This window comes from Malania oleifera, chromosome 2, assembly GCF_029873635.1.
Source record: "Malania oleifera isolate guangnan ecotype guangnan chromosome 2, ASM2987363v1, whole genome shotgun sequence".
Lineage (NCBI taxonomy): Eukaryota > Viridiplantae > Streptophyta > Magnoliopsida > Santalales > Ximeniaceae > Malania > Malania oleifera.
Genome location: NC_080418.1, coordinates 24575013 through 24600600, shown reverse-complemented (window position 1 = coordinate 24600600; position 25588 = coordinate 24575013).

Genomic DNA, 25588 nt, shown 5'->3' with positions numbered 1-25588 from the left:
GATCACCCATATTGCATTTTGACCATGTGATGTCGATGACATACCTGAAACAAAATCCATAGATATGTGATCCCACTTTCACTCTAGGATGAAAAGTGGCTGCAATGGCCCCACTAGCATCTGGTGCTCAGCCTTAATCTGCTGGCACGTCAAACAATGAGCTACATACTCAGCAATCTCCTTCTTCATACTACTCCACCAGTAAGACTCCCGCAGATCTCTATACATTTTCGTGCTACCGGGATGAACTGTGCATAAAGATCTGTGAGCCACCTTTAGGATGATCCTCCTAATATTAGTATTAGCAGAAACACATAATCTAGAATAGAACCGCAGAGTTTCATCATCTGAAATACTAAACTCCTATTCTTGACCATCTCGTACTCTGGCTATTACTTTTACTATATTTAGGTCCTTTTTCTCAGCAACTTGTATTCTTTCCTGCAATGTAGGCTGCACGACTAAGTTGGCAATATTCTTTCCTAAGGATCACTCTCTATCAATACCATACCAAGCCTCTCCAGATCCATCAGGATTGGGTACTGAACCTCCATAGCTACTAGTGCTGGTTCCACAGAATTCCTACTTAGCGCATCAGCTACCACGTTTGCTTTCCCTGGGTGGTAACTGATAGTACAATCAAAATCCTTAATGAGCTTCAACCACCTTCTCTGCCTTATATTCAGTAGCTTACAAGTGAAAAAGTACTTTAAACTTTTGTGGTCTGTGAATATCTCGCACCACTCGCCATGCAGGTAATGTGTAATGCCCCGACCCTGTACCTGGGCCTGGAGTGCTACTAATCCATTTATTTACCTGATAATCCACATTCTAATGTCATTTATGCAGTAGAAACATAACTATAATCTTCTAAAAAATATAATACTAGAGTTTTCTACCTCCATCTACATTCTAACATAAATCATACATCCACCTGCATTCACATATATACATATCTCCAAAACATAACCTACACTTCCAGTATTCACAAACATTAGCATGCTTCACAACCATCCATTTCTCAGAAGACTTAAGACATGAAACATAAAATATACATCTCAAAATTAACATAAGAATATACCCTTTTCTCTTTTGATTTTTCCAAAAATGTTATAAAACCTCAAGCTCTCTAAGCTTGATCTCGAGGAAATCCTGAGAAAATATAAATTCATATTCGGGTGAGACACATCTCAGTAAGGGAAGAAACAATATATTAAAACAGCGTGTGGCTAACATGAGTTTATATAACAACATATTAATACAATTTGCAAAACACTTCCATAAACACTGAAATCATTCTTTGAACCTAATCAAACATATGCAAAGGTCTAACCCACGAGATTACCTAAGGATAAGGGTGATTACTCGCCCATACAAGTAGCACCCCTCTGCTCTGATACATTAGGCAACCCAAAGGTCACAACTAAAGAATACCAGGGGGCTCACCTTACTCAGTAAGCCCTCAAGTGATAAATTAATCTCGTACCCACATAGTTCATACAAAAGTTTACCGGTGAAGGCTCCCAAGAATAGGGAAATCTACCCGCCTATACAAGTAGTTTTCCTCTGCCCTAATATGTTATGTAGCCTATTGCTACACCTGATACAACCAGGGCACTCATCTTTCTTAGCAAGCCCTCGGGCGAAGAGTTTGCCTCGCCCAAACGTAATGTGTTTTACTAGCATAAATACTAATAATACCATAATACATTATTTTGTTTGCCATTATTATGCGTTTCTCAACTGTTCATGTTTCCATCTTTTACTTTTCATTTCATTTCACTTTACGTGGTTCTTTCCCATTTTAAATTATTCACATTTCACATTTCATTTCCATTCCATTCATTTCGATTTTCATTTCATTTCATTTCATACCCATCATCTTTTAGTTGTTTTTGTAACGACCCGAAGAATAAGGGTATTTAAATAATAAAGAGGGATAGAAATGGAAATAGTAACAGAAGAAGGCAGCCAATGAAGCATTCGTCGACGATGTTGCACTTTGGATGTGATAATTCCAAGAAATTTTTCCAGGCCTCGTCGACGAACACAGGAGTTTCGTCGACGAGGGTTTTTCAGGATCTCGTCAACGAGGTCCCGTATCGTCGAGGAGAAGATACCAAGAGAGGATTTTTGGGAAGTTTGAAATTCGTTGACAAGGGTGTAGGTTCATCGATGAACTTTCTACAAGACTCGTCGATGAGGTGAAGTGGCTTGTCGATGAATCCCACAGTATAAATAGCCTAAATTCGGGTCAAATGCATAATTTTTTAGCGAAATTATCTCATTTTCTCTCTCCTACGGTCTCTCCCTTTTCTCTCTTCGATTTCAGCCTCGTTAGTCGTCGGATCAACGATCTGAGGCCACCACGACGCTCCTGGGAAAGTTCTCTCCAAATTTTCTGGAGTGGATCATCGGTGGAATGAAGTTGGATTTCATCTCAGATTCAGGTAAGACCTTTTTAGTTGAAATTAGGCTTTTCGGCAGTTGTAGGCAGTGTAGAAGACGTAGAAATAATGATGTTTTGTTATGAGATTTATGGTTTTCAGGGTGTTGAGTGGAGAACCCTGTAGGTATAGGACTCGTCATAGTAGGGGGATTTTAGTAGGAATTAGGTAAGGGAAATATGCTATATTAGGTAGTTTTAGAATGATTTTCCGCATGAAATGTATATTTTTGCCAGGTTATTATTCACAATAGAACTTTATACAGTTTATCAATTATGTATAATATGTTTAAAGTTATTGTGTGGCTTGAGAATATGGATATAGTGCAGAAACATGTTTTTACAGTATTTTCAGGATTTTGTTTTACAGATTATACAGACAGAGAATATGTTTTATAATATTTTCAGAATACCATGATTATACAGTTTTCAGTACCATGACATACAGTTTTATAGTTTATTTCAAAAATACAGTTAATATAGATACAATTTATCACAACGTCATGGTTAATATAGTTATTACAGAATCATGGTAAAACAGATAGTTGTATATAGAGATGTATTATATAGTATTAGACCTTGATGGACCATTACAGATTACAGAGCACAGTACCGTAGCTATATATAGTATAAAGTGCAACCACCTATTCAGATAATACATGGTATATAAGTCGATTTTATAGAGCCCATGAGTGGACATACTCCCCATTAGATATGGGTTGAGGAGGGCTAATCAGACTGACAGAGTATAGTGGTTTATCCTAGTCGGTCAGCTAGGATAGATCTCGCCTATGGGCCGCACAACCCTGTCATGAGGGGTTAAATCATGACATACATTTATCCATCTAGGGAAGTTTTCAGTTATTATTATGTATGTACAGTTTTACAGAAATAGGGAATATACATATATATATATATATATATATATATATATCTAAAGTATTATGTATAAAAACCTAAAATACCGATATGTTAAGCAACATGGAAAAGGGTGGTGGTTTATATTATTTGTACTGTATTTACAGATTCGGTTATACATGATTAGATAGAAACAAATTTTCATATCGATGTAACTCATTTGCCACACACAAGCAATAGCATATTTCATCTTATTAAGCGTTGACTCATCTCATTACTTTAACATTTTTCAGGTGATCCAGGTAGGCGAGTAGATCAAGCTCGTAAATAGAGGGGCTTTAATACCTCCCTGTCAGTCGAGTGAGTATTTTTGGGAGTTTTTATGTATAGCCCTAACCCAATTGAGGGTATTTTGGGAAACAGTCATATATATTTTGGGGAACATTTTAGCACTTTGGTATTGTATATATTTATATATGGTTGTGTTTATTTGAATTCCACTTCTCGCTGCTTAGGTTGATGGTTGGGTTTAATCCAGTTTGGTATCAGAGCATTATAAATTTTATAGTATATAAAAAAAAAAACTAGAGAATGAATAGCAAGTCGTTACAGTTTTACTCCGCATTTTTCAGCTGTCATACATTTTCCCAACATCTTTCAACTGTTTTACCCAGCATCTTTCAGCTGTTTTACCCAACATCTTTCAACTGTTTTACCCAGTATTTTTCAGCTGTTACACATTTACCCAACATCTTTCAGTTGTTTTACATGGTTCCATTAACACTCACATGCAACATATTTCATATAACATTTTCATACTCAGTTCATTTTCTGCATATATCTAGCATCTCATGCATATCACATATTTCCACACAACATTCCTATTAACTCATGCCACACAATTTAGTAGTAAAATTCATACATTGCCTGAAAATAAGCCAACCCACATTTAACATTCATATATTAGAAAAATACCTTTAATTTCTTGCATAATTATTCTGAAAAATATTTCACTTTCATCAGTTCAATTTCACGTTTACGTATCTAATAAACATCCCTAAACTCGGAAAAACATAATTTAAATGGTTGGCATTTTAAACTCATACCAAAATATATGCACGTATTTATAACACAATTCATTTTCCATTAAATTCATAAAAATTATGGTGTAATATATATTTTTTCTTTTACCCGGTTTCTTGAACTACGCCAATAAGGATCTCGAAAAATACCTGCGGCGCTCACCCTGACCCTGAATCAAAAATCCTAATTCCATTAAATTAATCCTAAATAAAATACTTTTTAATATTTTCTAGACCCTAAAATACCAAATAAACAGTTATACCCTCAAATATAACCAATTTGCCAAAATTTTCAAATCCCACTCTCACTTTGGAGTGGGGCCTAGAAAATCCCAATTAGAAATTTACTCCAGCTAAAATAACGACAATCACGACTAGGATCCCATGGTAGTGCTTGATCATTGATTTGACTGAAGATCTAAGGAGAAATTGAGAAATTAGGGAAAAGTTGCCTTACCCCAGGAATGGTGCCAACACCACTCTCACAACACATCCGCTCCAATAGAAATGTTGGTGGCAGAGTTAGGAATCCAACAACACCATATATTTTACGATCGGTGCTCGTTAGGCCAACGAAATTGAGGAGAGAGAGGAAGAGGATGGAGCAGTGAGACAAAGACAGAGAAAAGGGAAAGTGACGAATGCAGAGAGGTTGAAGATGGAATTGGATTTCAAAATGAAATCCAATCCATCTTATTACATTTAATATATATTATTTTAATTATATATATATATATATATATCTTTATTTCATTTTTTTCTTTTCCACACTATTCCTTTTATTTATTTATTTATTTAATTAATTAATTAATTAATAGTTAGTCTTAATTTTTTTTCATACTATTTCTTTTTATTTGTTTATTTAATACATTAATTTAATAGTGTTTAACTAATTAATTGAATAATAATTTTAATTAATTAATTTTTTTTGGGTTATTACATAATGTCTCCAAATCTTTAATGCATGTATTATCGTAGCCAATTCCAGATCATGGGTAGGGTAGTTCTTTTCATATTCTTTCAACTGCCTGGAAGCATAAGCTACAACTCTACCATGCTGCATTAATACACAGTCGAGCTCTTTTAAGGATGCATCACTATAGATAACATAACTCTCACCCCCTGACGGGATGATCAACATTGGTGTCGTGACAAGCCTTTGCTTCAATTCCTGGAAGCTCTGCTCACAACTGTTGTCCCATTCAAACCTGTCATTCTTCCTAGTTAGCTGTGCCAGTGGCCCTGATAACGCTGAGAATCTCTTAACAAAACAACGGTAATAACTAGCCAGCCCCAAGAAACTCTTGATTTCCTGGACGTTCTCTGGTCTAGCCTAATTCACCACTGCATCAATATTTCTGGGATCCACAGAAATCCCATTCCCTGAGATAACCTGCCCCAAAAATGCAACCTTCTCGAGCCAAAATTCACACTTGCTAAACTTGGCATACAACTCCTACAATATCATGGATTCGATGAATAGAATTTTCCACCAATATTTAGACCAGTTTGTTATGATTTTCATTGATGATATACTGATCTATTCGAGGATTTATGAGGTGCATGGGGCACATTTGATAACCTAATCTGAGATCAATCTTGGAGTAAACCCGTGTACCCTAGAGTTGGTCGAATAAATCATCTATATGGGGCAGAGGATACTTGTTCTTGATTGTTATCTTATTAATTTCCCTATAATCTATACACATCCTCATGGTTTCGTATTTCTTCTTTACAAATAATATTGGAGCTCCCCACGGAGATACACTAGGTCGTATAAATCCCTTATCCAACAAATCTTGCAACTGATCTTTAAGTTCTCCTAATTCTACTAGCACCATTCTGTAAGGAACTTTAGAGATCGACGCTGTCCTTGGAAGTAGATCGATAGGGAAATCCACTTCGTGATTAGGAGGTAAACTGGGTAGCTCGTATGGAAAGACATCTGCAAACTCCTTCACTATTGACATGTTAGCAAGTTTCAATTCATTTTCTGACATTTCTTTAATAAAAGCCACGAATCCCTGACAACTGCTTAGAAGCAGTCTCCTCACCTGAATGGCTGATACTAATTGAGGTGGGGATTGCACTCGTGACCATATAACCTGAATTCTGATCTTTTTGGAGGTCTAAAAATTACTTCTTTCAATCTGCAATCTATATTGGCAAAGTTAGCTGCTAGCCAATCCATATCGAATATTACATCAAACCTGTGTATGTCCAGCACTATCAAATCAGAAACAAAACTTTCCCCTGGATATCAATTGGATAGCCTCAAAGCACCCTACTACACCTCATTACTGACCCGACCGGTGTAGTTACTAACAGTTCGGTGTCTAGCAACTGTGTTTCTGCCTCACATAATCTAAGGCACTCCATAGACATGAACGAGTGTGTGGCTCTTGAATCAAACAGTACAATAACTTTAAATGAAAGCATGCTAACCATACCCGTCACCATGTCGTCGGCTGTCTCAGCATCACCTAGCATCAAGGCAAAAACTCTTATTGGAGCCATATTCCTTTGCTGACCTCCACGAGGTGGCTGATAACCTCCCCGAGCAGGTCTAGGAGTGGTAGCAGCTCCAATATGAGCTTGACAATCTCTTATCATATGCCCTAACTCCCCACATTGGTAGTAGATACCTCGCCCAGCACGACACTCCCTCGAGTGCCTTTTCCCAAAAATTTGGAAAGTTGGGAATGACTGGATACCCTAAAATCCATGACTCCCGGACTTTTGCCTCTGATCCCTGTAGTAACAACCTCTCTTCCACAAACCCCGGTTGGACCCCTGCTGGGAACTAGAAGGCGTGGATCTCTTTCTCTTTTTCTGCTCCTCAGCCTAAAACCGCTCTCCGGATTCTGGCATAGCTGTCTTGTTTACCAGCTCAAAAAAATCTTACAATTTCAATATTGATACTTGCTTATGTAATTCTTGCTTCAGACCTCTTTCAAACTATCTTAATTTCTTCGTCTCGCTGTGTACTGCTGTACTGTCTGCTGTCCTTACTTCAGGTTCAAGAACTCCTCTATCTTGGCTTCTCTGGATGAGTTTGGAAAGTATCTGTCGAAAAATACTTCCTTAAACTGATCCCATGTCATCTCTATAGGCACTGCCCCCTGCTGCTTCAGAAGTTTCACTGTTGTCTACCACCTCTCGGCCTCCCTTATTAGTTTATACGTAATGAACAACACCCTCTGTCCCTTTGTATACTGCAATACTGTCAATACCTTTTCAATCTCCTGCACCCAGTTCTCAAAAGTTGTAGGATCATTTTCTCCTTAGAAAGCCAGATGATTCATCTTGATAAACTTCTCAATCGAGCTACTGTGGCCTGCAAATGGACCTCTTTGCTCCATGGAGTTCCTAGCAATTTCAGCCATGACTTGTTGAGTCACGCTGCGTAGTACTGGGTCAGAGTCGCCACCAGTTGCACCTGAGGGCCCAGCACCCTCATTACCACTAGCATGGGCGCTACCACCTCCAGGGTCCATCCTAAAAAGGCAATAAACTTAACTTAGGACCCTATTACCAACACATACCCCACGCATATCATCTAACTAGGATATCATATCCTTAACTAATTTATTATCACCGATTTTAATTCAAGGCTCAATATTGCAACCTAGATACCCAATTAGACAATAGTTTACAATGACTTTCCTGAAATCGTTACCCTAGGAAAGACACAAAAACCATCAAAGAAGTCTTGCTTCTATACTACAAAACGAGATCTCAAATTCCTTTATCCTATACTTTGGTATTGTTTCTGTTGCATTTTAAAGTTTACAGAACCTAACAACCTAGGCTCTGATACCAAACTATAATGATCTGCTTATTTTACTACATAATCAATCACATTGAATACCCTAATACCATTAGCTAATGATATAGCAAAGTTAGCCGGAACCCGTGGGTAACGAGAACACACCTTTCATACACAGCAGACATCTAAGTAGCGGTAAACATAAATTCCATTCATAATATACAATACCAGAGTTTGTAAAAACCTTACTATGCCTATAATGTATATATATATACAATATTCATAACCCATGAAGGGAAAAAAAGAATCATACACCAAACTAGCTGATCCTAGTTCAAAAACTCACCCTCTTAGCAGTCTGGTAAAAACTGCCTCTAATGGCGTGGAGCTTGGTCCGCCTGTCTGACTGGGTTTCCTAAAATAATTTTAAGCTAGGGTGAGACACCTCTTAGTAAAAGAAATAATCTAAATACAGTTGTGTGACAATAAGAATATTTTTCGTATTATAAATAAATAAACAGTATGATAAACATACCTGGTAAAAATCTGTAATAAAACAATTGAGTAATAGATATATAATCATAAACATATTAAATCATACTGATTTTCTGTCATTATAAAATCATCTGCTATAACTGATAATACTGAAATATACCGAAGATGGATAGCTAACTAATGTCGTGTATTACCCCCCATGAGGGGTTGTGCAACCCGAAGGCAGGACCTGACAATGGTTGGCCGATCATTGCCAAGTCAAATGTGTTTATAAGTACGATGGGCTTGCCCCACCCTGGTTCGGACTGCCAGGGGGACGTCTAAACACTACACTGAAGCCACATCAACTATCCATCTCCCAGCCCCTGTATTGGTAGGGGTGCTAGCACAAGTCTGAACTGAATTGAATAGCTACGGTACCGTGCCCTGAATACTAATCTAAACTACCCTCTGGGTTCTGATAACATATAGTACATATACATATACTAGTTTAACATGAAACTAGATTAATAACATTTCTATTAATTTTGACATATCAAAGTAAACACGGTCTTGCACTGGATGATGTACATACTTTCGGCTTTGCGCCAGCTATCAATCAAAGCATTGTGTCGCACATATCATAACATATGAAGATGATTACTTGTACTGTTTGTCATGAAATATTGAAACCATAATTTCTTGTAATATTTATGATTTTTCTAAAAATAACTGGAAACATGCCTTTATCACAAATCTGACTTAACATAATACAATATACATGGGATAATATTCATGTCACACAAACTGAATAAAATCATGAAATATGTTCTAAAATTACATTTTTCTGACATTTTACACTAAAAACATATTCTTATTTAACAGTAGTATTTTCCCAAATATATTTCCTCAAATATACTCATACATAAATCATGCTTTCTAAAAATTAATCTACTATTAAATAATAACAATTCTTATGAAAAGTTATTGCTTTAGTTTATTCCCTTACCTAACCATTGGAAAGCCCCAAATAAAACTAGCCCTACACCCGCAAGGTTCTCAACTCAACACCCTAAAAATAACATTTTTTTCAAACAAAATTTCAGTATTTCTCCAAATACTACTTTTCTACAACTCCAAAAATACCAAATATTCATTAAAAATCCTAAGATAACCAACTTACCCTAAATCTGGGATGGTGTCCAAGTTATCCCTATCAACGATCTACTCTAGCAGAAATGAAGAGAAACTTCTTAGGAGTAGCGTGGCGTTTTCGAATCATCGAACCAGTGAAGAACTGGCCTAGATTTCTAGAGAGAAGGGGAGGGGAGCCGTATATGAGAGAGATAGAGCTGAGAGAAAGAATTTCTCTCGCAAAAAGGGTCATTTTGACCTTAAATAAAATACTTAGTCACGTGTTTTCGTTGACGAGACACGTCACTTCGTCGACGAGCCATGAAGGAATTTTGTCGACGAACACTTACTCTTCGTTGACGAATTTCAAGGCTGGAAACAGCCTTTTTTGTATCTTCTCATTAACGAGACACGTGTCCTTGTTGATGAGCCCAAGAAACTCATTCGCCGATGAGACCTTGGTGAATTTCCAATTACAATTTCTTTTCCTCTCCTCCTCCTATTATTTAATTAATATAATTCACTGGGTCTCTACATAGTGATTCAGATTTAGTAGTGTGTAGTGTTGTGTAGCAGGTAATGGCAGAAATTGCATGAAACTTTAGGGGACATGGTTTCCCACCTGCTGATTAGGGCTGCACCATAGAACAGTTTACTCGGATGAATCCTCCATTTTTTGTAGGAAGTGCCAACCCAATTATTGTAGAGATTTGGGTATGGGAGATTGAGAAGATATTGACAGTGCTACGCTGCACTGATGAACATAAATATCTTTATGCTACTTTTAAGATGACGAGTGAGGTCGAGCGATGGTGGTTCATGGTGAAGCTCCTAGAGGAGCAAAGGCCAGCACCAGTAGCAATGGCCTTGGGACATTTTAAGGAGATTTTTTTCGACTGCTACTTTCATGCCTCCATTAGAGATGCTAAGATGGAAGAGTTTTTGAATTTGACTCAGAGTCATCTGACAGTGCCACATTATGCTGCTAAGTTCGTGGAGCTATCCCGTTTCACCTAATTTATGATTCTTGATGAATTTAGAAAGGCACAGAGGTTCAAGATGGGGCCGAGATAGGAGATATATGACTAGGTGGCAGTCTTGTAGGTGCAAAATTTCTCGAAGCTGGTGGATAAAACCACCATAGCAGAGACAAGTCGGTAGAGATATGCAAGGGTACAAAGTCGGGGAAAAAGGACTGTGCCTTACGGTTTCCATGTAGATGCGAATTAGAGTTCGTGGAAAAGAAACAAAAATAATATGGGCCAGAGATCTGAGATGAGGAATTGAGTAGGGCAAGGTAATCCATTATGCCCTCTTTGTTCGACGTGTAAAAGGAGACATTCGGAAAAATGCCGAGTTTGAACGAATGCATGTTATCTGTGCGGTCGGCCCGATCACATTGTATGAGGCTGTCGTGTGCAGCTGATCAATGCAATCCCTATTAGACAATTTCGGGGGGATAGTCAGGCATCCTGAGATGGCTATCAGAGGAACACCGCCCCAGCACAGGCCTACTATCTTACACTGGGAGAAGCAGAAAATACAAATGACGTGGTGACATGTATTATTTTATTATTGTTGTCCAATAAAGTTGTTGTATTATTTGATTTCGGGGCAGCACACTCATCTATATCTCGGGAATATGTCGAATTGCGTGTGATAGAAGCTTAGATGTTAAATATAGATTTATCTGTGGTCACACCGATGGGGATTGTGGTAGTTTGTAGAAGGGTTCTCTAGGATTATCCAATTAGTATCCTAGGGAGAATGCTACCTGCTAATCTAATGGTTTTTGACATGCATGGGTTTGATATGATTTTTAGGACGAACTTGCTAATTTTTAGTTATGCTAGTATTGACTGTTATAAGAAAGAAGTGGTGTTCAGACCACCAGGGGAGTAGGAGTACAATTTTTTTGGGTTTTGCGTGCGTGCCTCGCCATAGATGTTGTCAGCTAATCAGGCGGGGAGGCTGCCTTTGGAAAGATGCCGAGGGGTACCTGACTTGTGTGAAGGAGGTGTCAAAAGGAGGAATTAAAGTTGGAAGATATCCCGTCACCAATCTCTAAGACTCCAATAAAATTGGAAAGATTTAAAGGATCAGTATTAGGAGTCAATGCATAAAGAATTCATCTGACCTAGTGTGCCATTGTAACGTCCTGCTTATCTTAATCATATAATAGAACATAGTAAATAAAATAGTCAACCCGAACCTGTAGGTAGTGGAGACACCTGTCATACACAGCGGAACCTAGGCAGCAGTAAATGTAAACCATCAACCTCATTACCACAAAATACAAAATACCAGAGTTAACTATAATCCCAAAACACTGTAATTACATACAATCTCCAAAAATATAAAAAATATACTCATATCTAGGGACCTACAACATGAATTTCTTGCCCCTAGCTCAAAACTTACCCGCCTAATGGCGTAGTACCACTTTATCTCAACGGCAGCCTCGATCCGCCGGTCTTTCTGGGTTCCCTAAAAATCATTTAATGTTAGGGGGTGAGACACTTCTCAGTAAGGGAAAATAAACTAAATACAGCTGTGTGGCAACATGAATATTTTAATGCAATTATACATATTCACTACATTTCATATATCTGAAAACATACATCATAACATAGTAAATAATCATATATTTTCATATTTTCTAATAAATCATACTGTTCATAAAATGTCTGTTATAGATGATAATACTGAAAACATACCCAGGATGAATAGATAGCTGATGTCATGTATTAACCCCCATGACGGGTTGCACAGCCCGAAGGCGGCTCGACAATGGCTAGCCGACCATTGTTGAGTCCAAAATGTCTGTAAGTACGATAGGCCCGCCAAACCATGGTCTGGACTGCCAGGTGGACTTCTACAATTCTACACTGAAAGCCACATCGACTATCCATCTCCCACCCCCTTGTGGGGTGGTTAGTATAAGTCTGAACATAGATATCTGATCTATATAGCTACGGTACCGTGCTCCTGAACTGAACTAAACTGATATCCGGGTTCTGATAACGTATAATATATGATAACATAGTGTTTAACATAAATGGATTGATATCATTTTCTATAATTTCATAAATACGGCCTCGTGCCAAACATTTCATAAATACGGTCTCGCGCCGAACATTTAATAAATATGGCCTCGCGCTAAAATCATATGTAAAACACGGCCTTGCGCTGACTATCAATCACGGCCTTGCACCAAATATCTCATATGTATCATTCAGAATAAATAAATCATTATCATGTACTTTAAAATCATAATGTACTGCATTCTTTCATAATCTTTGAAAAACATACTTCATTCATAACATTGTCATATCATAATACTTCTCACGTAAAGTAATATTCATGCCACACATTTGCTGTATAAAATCATACATTATATTCTAAAATCATATTTTTTGGCATCTTATATATATATATATATATATATATATATATATACATTTCAACATAAAAGCAGTATTTTCCCAAATGTGCATTTCTTTTGTGATATACATATATAATACATGCTTTCCTAAAAATTAATTTATTGATAAATAATAATATTTTGCATGAAAAATAACTACTTTGATTTATTCCCTTACCTGACAACTGAAAAGAAACCCCCTAAAATACCGGTCCTGCACCTGTAGGGTTCCCCATTCAATACCCTAAATCCAACAATTCCCAGAACTAAACTTCAATATTTTCACGTGAATATCATTTCCTATAACTATGAAAAGACCAAATTCGGTATAAAAAACCTTACCTTAACTCAGGGATGAATTTCAACAGAGTTCTATCGACGATATGCTCCGGCAGATATGCAAAGAACTTCTCCAGGAGCGTCGTGGTGGCTTCAGATCCTCAAACTGGCGGAAATCCGGCTCGAAATCGAAAAGAGAAGGGAGGGGAACCGAAGGGGGGGGGGGGGAGAGAGAGAGAGAGAGTTCTGCGTTGAAAATTAAGCTTGAAAATGAAGTTCGAACTATTTATACACTGGCCTTCGTTGACAAGCCACGTCACCTCGTCAACGAGGTCAAGAAGGCTCCTCGTCGACGAACTCTCCCCTTCATCGACGAAATTCAGAGTTACCAAAAAACCTCTCTCGGTATCTTCTCGTTGACGAGCCACATCACCTCATCGATGAGGTTAATAGAAAATTCGTTGACGAACTTCCCTTTCATCGACGAAGGCTGTTGCCTCCTTCTGTTCGAATTCCATTTTACTCTTTTCTTTATTATTTAAATACCATTATTGCTCGGGTTATTATAGTCACCATAGGGAGCACTGATTTTGCTTGTTAAAAGAAAGATGGGTCGTTGAGGGTGTGTATAAATTATCAATAAATAAGCAAGGAGACAGTTAAGAACAAATACCCACTATTATGTATAGATGACTTGTTTAATCAATCTTGGGAACACAAGTCTTCTCCAAAAATCAAACTTCGAACAGGGTACCATCAGGTGAAGGTTAAGACCAAAGAATATTCAGTTGACCTGAGTAGATAGAGGCGGTAATGGATTGGCCGAAACTGAAGAACGTTCATTAGAAAAGAAGATTCTTGGGTTTGATAAGGTATTATGGCCAAATCATGGAAGGGTTTTCTAAGTTATTAGGCTCTCCGATAAGTTAACAAAGAAGAATGTGAAGTATGAATAGATATATGAATGTGAGCAAAATTTCTAGAAGTTAAAGCAACGATTCATCGTTATGTCAATACTAACAATGTTTTCAGGGGAAAACAATTTTGTGATTTATAGTGATGCTGTTCAGAAAGGGGCTTGGATGCATTTTGAAGCGATAGAAGAAGGTTGTGGCATAAGCTTCTTGGCTACTTAAGGAGTATGAGAAAAGTATTCCATACATGTTTTGAAATTGGTGGAAGTGGTATATGCTTTGAAATTTAGAGGCATATCGTTCTCTTTATTCAGTGCACCCAGGAAGCACCAAAATGTATTGGGATTTGCTGGCATTTTTTTGGTGGAATAATATAAAGAAAAAATTGCCCGATACGTAAAGTAGTCAGTAGGGGAAAGTTGAGCATTAGAGTGGTGCAGCAAAAGCATGATGGGTGCACATTATTATGGATTCTGTAATGGGGTTACCATTAGTATTTTACCCCTAGACTGATGGACAAACAGAGAGAATAATCCAGATACTAGAACATATGTTGTAGGCTAGAGTGTTGGATTTCAGGGAAAACTAGATGCAGTATCTACCGTTAGTAGAGTTTGCCTATAACAATAGCTACCAGGCTAGTATTGGGATGATGCCATATGAGGCATTGTATGGTTGAAGGAATTGATTTCCATTATATTGGAAAAAGATATACCTGAGAATTGTGTACTAAGGAAAAATTCTGTTAGTATAAGTATTGATCAACAAATTTCGAGGATGAAATTTTTATAAGGAAGGAAGAACGTAGAGACCCAGAAAATACTAATAATAAAAATAATAAAGAAAGAGGAAATTTGGTTTGGAAAAGGCCAAACCATCGACAGTTTTGGATGACCTCAGAAAATTGTCGACGATTTTGAGTTACCGCAGCCTAGTAAAGGTAAAACGGTAAATAATTAGATGGGTTAAGTGCCAAACCATCGGCGGTTTCAGGAAAACAGTTGATGGTTTTGTTTGGGGCATGGGCTTATAAATAGGGTAGCAGCTCATTTTTTTATATAAAAAAAATGATAAACTCTCTCTCTCTCTCTCTCTCTTCAATTTCTACCTCGAATTCAGTCTGAATCGACTAACAAATGTCATTTTGGGATCCTAGTGACGTTTCTTTATAGTTTAATCGGAACAAATTAGCTATTTAGGGATCTTGGCACCACTCCAAAACTAAGGTAAGGAGGATGTTTTCAAAGTGTAATAAGTTATTGGGAATATGTAGGCTTAGAAAATGCTAAATGGTTATTATTCCAGAGTTGAGTTGATTAAGTTAGGGCATTTGGATACACAATTTTGTGTGAACACTGCAGGCACTGTTAATTTCAGGATCCCTGCGGGCTTTTCTTCAGTAAATAGATAAGGGGAATAAATTAGGTCAACTTATTTTCTGAGATTAAACCGTTTAAAATTGAGAATTTAAGTACAGAAATGTTATACGTGATTTTCTGAATGGTTAGGCATATGAGAATTTTGGATTAATATTGTTATGGGTATATTTTTGGGAAACAGGTATTCTGAAATTGAGTAAAACCCTAAAGTTTGTTATACCATTATTTTTAATAGAAAAATAAATTTATCCTAGGCAAAATTTTATATTATGTAGTAATACTCAAATGTGTGGCATGAGATTGATATAGAATAATAACGATATGATGGTGCATAAGTTGTAATATGAATAATCATATATTTTGTGTGGCATGAAAGATAACTGTGTTACTACATAAGTAAGCATGTTAGGATATTTTATGATGATACAGGGCAAGTATGTGTTATATTGAACTCAGGGAACGTAACGAGTATGGTAGATATGGTAGCTTGATATGTTATGACGGTGTTTAATATAGAATAATGATTTGATAGTGTTTAACACAGAATAGTTGTATAACAGAGTTACAGCATGATATTATTCTACACAGAACTATGGAATGACAGTAGTTTATACAGAGCTAGAGTATGAAAGTATGTTGTATTCATGTGAATGCTTGGACACTGTACCAATACCACTTACGAATACATTTAGAAACCCTCATCTTATATGCAAATTGCAAAATGTAAATCAGACATGTTATAAAATATAAAACATATAGTCTTAAACCATGAAACATATATTTAATAATAGAGATAACACACAAATTATGCTTAGGATAACCGAAACTTGCGAATAAAACCACACGACGAAAACACTCACCAAAAATATTGTTGTTTGTTAAGGTATGGGTATGAATGGCTAGTTTAAGGAACGGTGATACGAAACGCCTCAAACTCAGCGAGTGTAATGTATGATTAGTTGATTGAGGGACGATGATACGAAACACCTCAATCATGATAAATGAATGTATGGTTAGCGGTTTGAAGGATGAAGATACAAAAGGCCTCAATCATGATAAATGAATGTATGATTAGCTGATTGAGGGATGGCGATAAGAAACACCTTAATCATAATAAATGAAAGTATGAATAGCTGGTTGAGGTACGGCGGCACGAAACGCCTCAATTATGTAGTAAATGTTAATATGTATGTAGATTATGTAACTTGTGGATTTATGCATAGGGCTTCTGAGCCGAATTGTAAATTGATTATGAATGGATGGATTGGGGGATGGTGGTACAAAATGCCTTAATCTCAGCAAATGATTTATACGTGTATAGATCATGTAAGTTGCAATTTATATGAATAGGGCTTTTGAGTTGAGTTATGAACTGAAAAAGAATGTGCTATGAAATTGTTTAGGTATGAGTATAGTTTGAATTGCTATTTCACTTGAGTTAATTAAGTGATGAATCATACGTATATATATAAACTCATTGCCACACACTGACACTAATTTATTTTGTCTTACTGAGAGGTGTCTTACTCCATTAATATTTCAACATTTCAGGATCACGAGGTAACCAGACCTAGGAGCTCAGGGACAGGGCGTAGATATTACAGATAGAGTAAGTGTTAGTTTGGTTTCGTGTATATAAATTATTAGTGTTTTGGATTATAGTTTTGTCTGAGGAGATGGTATAGTAATGGTTGAGAGGTAGTACTCTGCTATGTACAATTATGGTTAGGTCTATTTTTGCTTCTGCAGAGGATTGGAAATGAAGAGGAAATCTCTCCCACTCTACTCGAATTACCAGTTGAATATGTGATGGGTGGGGGGGGGGGGACTCACTCAATCACTGGTTGTGATTGAAACTCAGCGAGGAATTGCACACAACACTCAATTGATTTTAATAAATAATTTGAAACAAAATAGAGAGGAATTCCCAAAAATACAATTTCTCTCACTCACTAGTTATTCACCCTCTTTACACCACACATTACATTACACATACACACACATGCGCGCGTGCGCGCGCGCGCACACACACACACACACACAAAAACACACACACACACACACACACACACATCTATTTATTGCAAGGCTAGAACAATATAATCAACAATGGTGGTTGAAGTTGGTGAGATTTTGGTGAGGTTGATGCTGACTCCAACCTAAATTCAACAGAGGTGGGCTGTTGGCCATCTCCAGTGAAGTTTAATTTTCAACATCGCCCCTTAAAATTGACTCTTCTGGTTTTTTCATTCCGAGCATTGTCTTCAGTCTTGCAAAAATATCATACCTGAGTGGCTTCGTAAAAATGTCAACAATCTGATCATACCTTCTACAAGATATCACACTTCTTTCTTCTTGACATGATCTCTGATAAAATGATATCGAGTATCAATATGTTTGCTTCTTTCATGGTAAACTAGATTCTTTGCAAGTGCAATTGCTGATCGGCTGTCGATGTAGACTTCTGTAGGGTTATTTTGAAGAAATCCCAAATACTTCAGTGCATTCCTGATCCATATACCATGACAAACATCTAAGTTGGCAGCAACATATTCAGCTACACATGATGAAAGCATTATGATATGTTGCTTCTTTGATGACCATGTAAACGCTGTATCTCCTATGAAGAATGTGAATCCAATCATGTTTTTTCTTTCATCAAGATCTCTTCCCCAATCGCTATCTGAATAGCTATTAGTTTGCAATCACTTCTTGATGAATAGAACATACCATCGATGATGGTACTCTTCACATAGCGGAGTATCCTCTTCGCTGCATTCATATGGGATTAATTAGGAGTCTCCTGTATCCGCTGACAAGTCTAACTCCATAGAGTATGTCTGGTCTAGTGCACGTAAAATAATTCAAGCTTCCAACCAAACTCTTGAAATATGTGGGGTCAACATTTCCTTACTCATTCTTTCTCAACTCCAATCCCGTTTCAACCGAAGTTGTCACAGGATTGCATTTGTCCATCCCAAACTTCTTCACTACTTCTTTTGTATAGTGGCTTTGGGAGATGAAGATTCCCTTCTTACTTTGTACGACTTCTATGCCAAGAAAATGAGTCATCTAGCCAATATCCGTCATTTCAAATTCTTTGACCATGTTCCTCTTGAAGGTGGCAAACATCTCTGGATTGTTGCCGGTGAAAATTAGATCATCAACATATTGGTAGGCAATTAGCATACTTCCATCTATCTCCATCTTCATGTATAATGCTTGCACGTAGGGACACTTTTCAAATCCATTCTTCTGGAAATAGTCCTCAATCCTCATGTTCCACGCACAAAGTGCTTGCTTCAAACCACAGAGTGCTTTCTTCAGCTTGTACATTCTATCTTCTTCTCCCTTCTTCACATATCTAGGTGGTTGATCGATATAGATCTCTTCTTCTAGAAAATCGTTCAGAAATGCTGATTTCACCTCTAGTTGGTAAATCTTCCATCCATTTTTTGTTGATAGTGAAATTAGTAATCTGATGGTTTCAAGCCTGGCAACCGGGGCAAAGATTTCTCCATAATCAATCCCTTTTTTTTGCTTGTAGACCCATTTCACACTAATAGTTTTGCAGCCTTTCAGGAGATTTGCCAGCTCCCAAGTCTTGTTTTTCTTGATGGATTGATCTCCTTATCCATCTCTTTTCTCCATTTGTAGTCTTTGTTAGCATCCTCAAAGCTAATTGGGTTGAAAGTTAAGGAGTTAGCCTAAGAAGGGGGGGGGGGGTGGGTGAATTAGGTTATTAAAATTTTATTTAAATTTTTTTTATGAATTCTTAATCTCTTGTTGATTTATCAAACACACAGCAAAAGCTTAATTACTTAATCAATCCACAAACCAATACTTTACACACCACAAGTAAACAAAACTTAAACAATCAACCAACCAATCAATAACTAAAGTAATCAATCACAAACTACCCAATTAAGATATGGTATTCAGCCCTTTGACAAGTTTTAGCTTTTGTAGCCCTGTGAATATATGAAAGCCCTGTAGTGAATGAAATTTGTTTGCACTCTCTTAACTAAGATTTTCGCAAATGATTAAACAATGTACTCCCTTTTAGTGTTTCCGTAAAAGTTTAATCAAAATGTACTTTCTTGTATAAAGAGTTCTTCTTAGACCTAGTTTTCAACTTTCAGCAAATTGCACTTTGCATACACCACACAATTTATATATGCGCTAAAAATAAAGAGAGTAAGGAAAGAGAGTGACACCACATTTTTTACGAGATTTGGCTTATCCTCAGCCTACGTCCTTGCCTTAGGCCAATACCACCTAAGGATTCCACTGGAATGATCCTTTCCGTGTAGAGCAAACTGTTACAAGCGATACCCCACACTTAGTGACTCCTTCAATAGGCTAGAGCAACGCCTCTCCAAGCGATACCCCACGCTTGGTCCAACGATCCAAACAACCTTGAATTGTCAAAGAGCTGCAAAATAAGAACAAGAATTGGTGTACAAAGACACTCTCAAATATCAAATAAACAATATGAAGCTCAATAATGAATATCACCGGAGGTTCTTTCTTAGGATTTGAGAAAACTTAGTAGCAAATTAAGAACCATAGGCTTTTGATCAGCAGGAAATCAGTAGTATTCTTCAGCAAGAATTTGAGCAATAAAGAGCTTTAGAAGAGATTGCAATTTCAATGCTTGAATGCTGATTGTAATGTTTGGTTTTTTTAATTCTTTGGGTTTAAGGAGTATTTATAGAGTTTTAGAATGAGATTCCTTGTTTCCCACATTACTTGGAGTGTCCCCCAAGTTTTTACAATGTTTAGATTTGAAAAACTTATTTTTGAAAATTTTCCATTGGTGTTCAAAATTTAAAAACTCCGTAGGTCAGTTGATTGGGTCACTTGACTGGGCCTGTTCTATATGGGGTCAGTCGACTGGGCCAGTCAACTGAGTCCATTCTGTCTATCCAAGATGTTCATGTTGTTGTATTCCCAAGAGGGGGGGGGGGGAATGAATTGGGTATTTAAAACTTCCTAAGTTAATTTCAGTTCCACAAATAGTATTTCCTAACCTAGGGTCTGTCTATGTAATTCCAAATGTGGTGATAAATATAAAGTACGAAAATTAAGTCGTGCGCAACATTCACAGACTATTGAAAGTAAAATACATGTGCAGTAAATAAATTACACAAATATAAATTGCACACACGATATGTTATCGGGGTTTGGCCAATACTGCCTATGTCCCCGCCTCAGCTCGCAAACCGGAGGATTATCACTATTGCTCACTTAATGGGTCGAGCGGCACTGATTACAACTAGGTCAAATTAAAGCAATGCTGACCTCGACCTTTACAAACTCTCCTTGTGCAGTGGAGAAGGCCCTAGGTCAAATTCACCGGGCTGACCCCAACCTGATCCTTACGCATTAGATCAAACCCCCTCATCTCACGTCTGGAATACAATTAGATAAACTTTTTTTGTACAATGAAAAGTACTTCTAACACAAGAAGCTTTGTACAACAATTTAGCACAGTATAATCAATGCACATAAATAATATAAGAACTATAAGCTTAGTGCTATATGTAGGCAATCAACACTCAAAGTAATGTCTATATTCAATTAAGCATAAGAGTGTATCAATAAGCTAATCTTTGAAACTATGTATAGATGTAAATCTCAATCACAGTTTAGAGTTTCAAAGATTTGTACCTAGAGTATTCTAAACATCTCAAAAAAAAAAAAAAATATTTTCTCAATATTCAAGCACAAGTGATATTTGAAAAAATAAGCTTGTGAAAAGATTTTTGCACACTCAAAAATACAAGCTCAATGAGTCTAGCAATGAAGATGCAAAGACTCACTAACTGCAAGATTTTTTCCCACACACATATTTATTAAATAAAATCGAGGGAAAAATCTATACTTAACTCTCAATCCAAAATCAAATAAACAATGTATACAATGAGAGTTTCTAGCAAATGAGAATGACAAATAACCACTCAAAGTACTTTTACAAAGTTTGGTTTAGCAAAAGAATAATAGTATGTGGTATAGGGTTTGTGTTTGGAAAAATATCTCTAAAAAATACAGAGGATATTTTTATAATCAAAGTGCTAATCCATCACTAATTTAAGCAAATGAACCCCTATATATAGAGAATGTTAAAATTATAACCGTTGGGGATATACAGGAAATTATTTACTTTATTTTAAAAACGTTTAAGAAAATTAACACTGTCTAACTCAAAATAACCACTATTAGCTTTGGTGTATTCCCAAGAGAGGGAGTGAATTGGAATTTTAAACTTTCTTCCTAAGTCAACCAATCTAGCAGCAGTATTACAAAACCTAGGGTTTGTCTATGCACTCATAAATAAAATGTACACGTGTGATAAATAAATTGTGCAAATGTAAAATAGTGCACACACGATATGTTATCGGGGTTCGGCCAATACTGCCTATGTCCCCGCCTCTAACTCGCAAGCTCGAAGATTTCACTAATACTCACTTAATGGGTGGAGTGGCATAGTTTACAATCAGGTCAATTAGCGGGGTTGACCTTAACCTACACCTTACTAGGATGGTGCACCTAACTTTTCTAATCGGGTCTAAGCCAATCCGGAACTATTGCACAAGGCTAGTCTCCCTCTTTAGGCCCATGCATAGAATACAACAATCAACTAAAATTTACGTACACAGAAATGCTTCTTACACTAAGCAGGTATGTACCACAATACACACAATATAATCAATTAACCACACATCAACAATATAAGAATTGTAATCTCGGTGATGTGATTTTATGCAAGCAACACTCAGCAAAGTATAATCTCAAATATGCTCAAGAGTGAATAAAAAAGCTATTTCTTTGAAACAAGATGTAACAAATCTCAATACTAGATTAGGGTTTCAAAGATGCTGATCAAATATTTAAACTAACTCAAAACATTTTCCTTAATGAAATAAGCACAAGAGTTGTTTGAAAAATATAGCTTGTAAAATACTTTGCACACAAAAATTATTACTTTAGGATTCTTGCAATAACAATGCTAAAATCCTCAAACTAATGAGTTTTCCCAACACAAGATTTATCAAGTTAAATTTGTGGGTTAACTCTTGCTTAACTCTCCAAAATCAATAACAATCAACAAACAATCTAATGAGAGTATTAAACAATCTACAATAAAGCAATAGCACGATAGAAACTCTCACAATACTAGGATTGATCAAAGGAAGGAGTGTATGAGAGTATTTGAAGTAGTATAGGAAAAATAAGCCTTTTGAGTTTGAGAGGATTTTCACTAATGATCTTGCTAATCTTGTGCTGATTTTCACAATTGAGGCCCTATATATAGAAGTAGGCCAATTTATAACCGTTAATGACATGGGCGGAATTATTAATATTGTTTTAAAACCATTAAGAAATACTAACCCTGTTTAACCATGCTTAACCGCAGTAAAAATTAAATAATCCGAGAGTTGTCGGGTGGTTGAACCATGGTTTGGTCGCCCGAACAGAGATAATGAAAAAAAGTAAATTTTTGAAGTTCGGTCTCCTGAGCATAAGTTCAGTTTTATGAACCAAGGCGATTTCGACATTATCCGAGATTCGAGTGCTCAGTTTGAAGTTCAGTTAATCGAACTTATGTGTTTGGTCACCCGAGGATGATTTGAACGCTGAGGTTCGAGCTGCTGAGTTGTTGGGAAAGGTCAGATTAGCGGTTTGGTCGATCATGGACGATATATGTATTTTAATTCAGTTTGTTGAACTCAGGTCAACATGTTGACCGATCCACAGTTCGGGCGCCTGAGGTTTTTTGAACACCAAGGGTTAGGTCGCCTGACCTCTCACAGATTTTTCCTATTAAGTCCAATTCATTTCAATTCATTCCTCTGATAATGTAAGTGATTATGTGGACTATTTTGTGCATTTGTGTAGGGACCTAAGGGCCTTCTAAGGTATTTGAGCTTATAATAACCTACATGCATGATATGTAGATATTATTACAAACCTTTTCCTATATTTACTATTACAGACCCGAATAGCGTCATAAAATGAATTGCAACATAAAATAATCTTCATGGTCTTCAGCCTTTACTTCATGTTCCATCAATTGATCTACTAATATAAACCTACACACACACTCGATAACCATCAAATACATGAGTATTTGTCATTATCAAAATGAGGTATGACCTATGAGGTCAACATTCTCCTCCTATTTGATGATGACAAATACACCATGCAAAAAGTGGGTACAACCTTGAATGCTTCCTCTGATAATATGCATAATGTTAAAGGTTTATCAATACAAACACTTTTCAAACATTTTTCAAGTATTTCAAATACCCAAGTACCCAATTTTTGCCTCTTCTCCCCCTTTTGGCGACAGCAAAAAGGGTTATGATAAATATAAAGTACATAGGCATAGACATTGAGTATTAATGATCTGAATACAATATATGTTTGGGAAAAGGTTTTTAAAAAATTTGGCAGCATGCCGTTTGAAAATAGAACATTTCCCAAAAATATCTGTATACAAGTGACCTGATTGAGTATTATATTTACAAGATGTCCACAACTATTTACTCAAACAGTCCAGTATTCTCAAAACATAAATATAACTATCAACATGCAAGAGATATGATAGTCATGCATTTCATATCATAAATAAATTCATAGAGTATAAAGCAATGACATGTTTAACAATTAAGCATACAAACTATATAATTGGTTATTAAACTGATTTAAATGACATGAAATAAGGTTAGACCAGAATTATCCACGAACCATTTTAGTTCAAATATTTCATAAGACCAGTGAAAGATTTTAGTTCAAAGAACACGACATATGAAAGCAAATAGAAGGTTTGAGCATAAAAACAATCCAACAAGTTCATATGCATTTTTATATGAAGTTACTGAACCAGCTGTGCAATTTTAAAGATATATATGTATATAATAATATACATCCCCTTTATGATATTTGCAAAAAGTACTGAGGGTGTGCTTGCTAAAAAAGAAACTTTAAAGATCAAGCAAGCACAAATTTTCTGGTTTGTCAATTAAGCACACAGTAGAATATAACCAGAAAACCACAATCATAATGATCCTAAAAATTTAACAATCACATGCAAGATTATATGGCAAATATAAACAACTTGTGACAAAACAATATATTTTCATTCAAGATATTCAACAAAATCATCATGATTAAGCACATGCCACAGTGAATTCACAATAGATCTAGGCTAAAATACTAGAGGGCATAATGAGATAGGTATTTAGTTTAATATGCTGCCCCTCTCAAATTGAATCCAAGCTTAGATAAAATAAACTGCGTATACTTAATAAGGATTAATTTCATTAAGTATGCCAAGTAGTATAAGCAATCATTTTTTAAGTCTTTTAAAATGAATACACTGGATTAAGATTTATGCATTTTACCATTCGAACAGTATACTTATCCCTATAGGTCACACATGAATCAATATATATATATATATATATATATATATATATATATATATTAAGGCATGAGATAAAACACCTAACCAAGAACAATCCATATCAAAACATAGAGCTTTAAAAGCGGGATATGATGTTTAGGGTTTTTAGAAGAGCCTTAATATTCAAAAAATAAAGCATGATGCATATGAATTCTTTATGCTGTTTCTTTAGGGATGAAGTTGAGCTCCTCTAACTATTCAATGATTATGCTAGGATGAAATTTTGATATTCACTTATCCTTTCAAAACTATTTTAATATTTTTATCATCATAATCATCTTGGTATATGGATTTGGTTTGGGAAAATTCCACTGAAATTTGGGCAGCATGCTGACTGTAAATTGAATATTTCTCAAA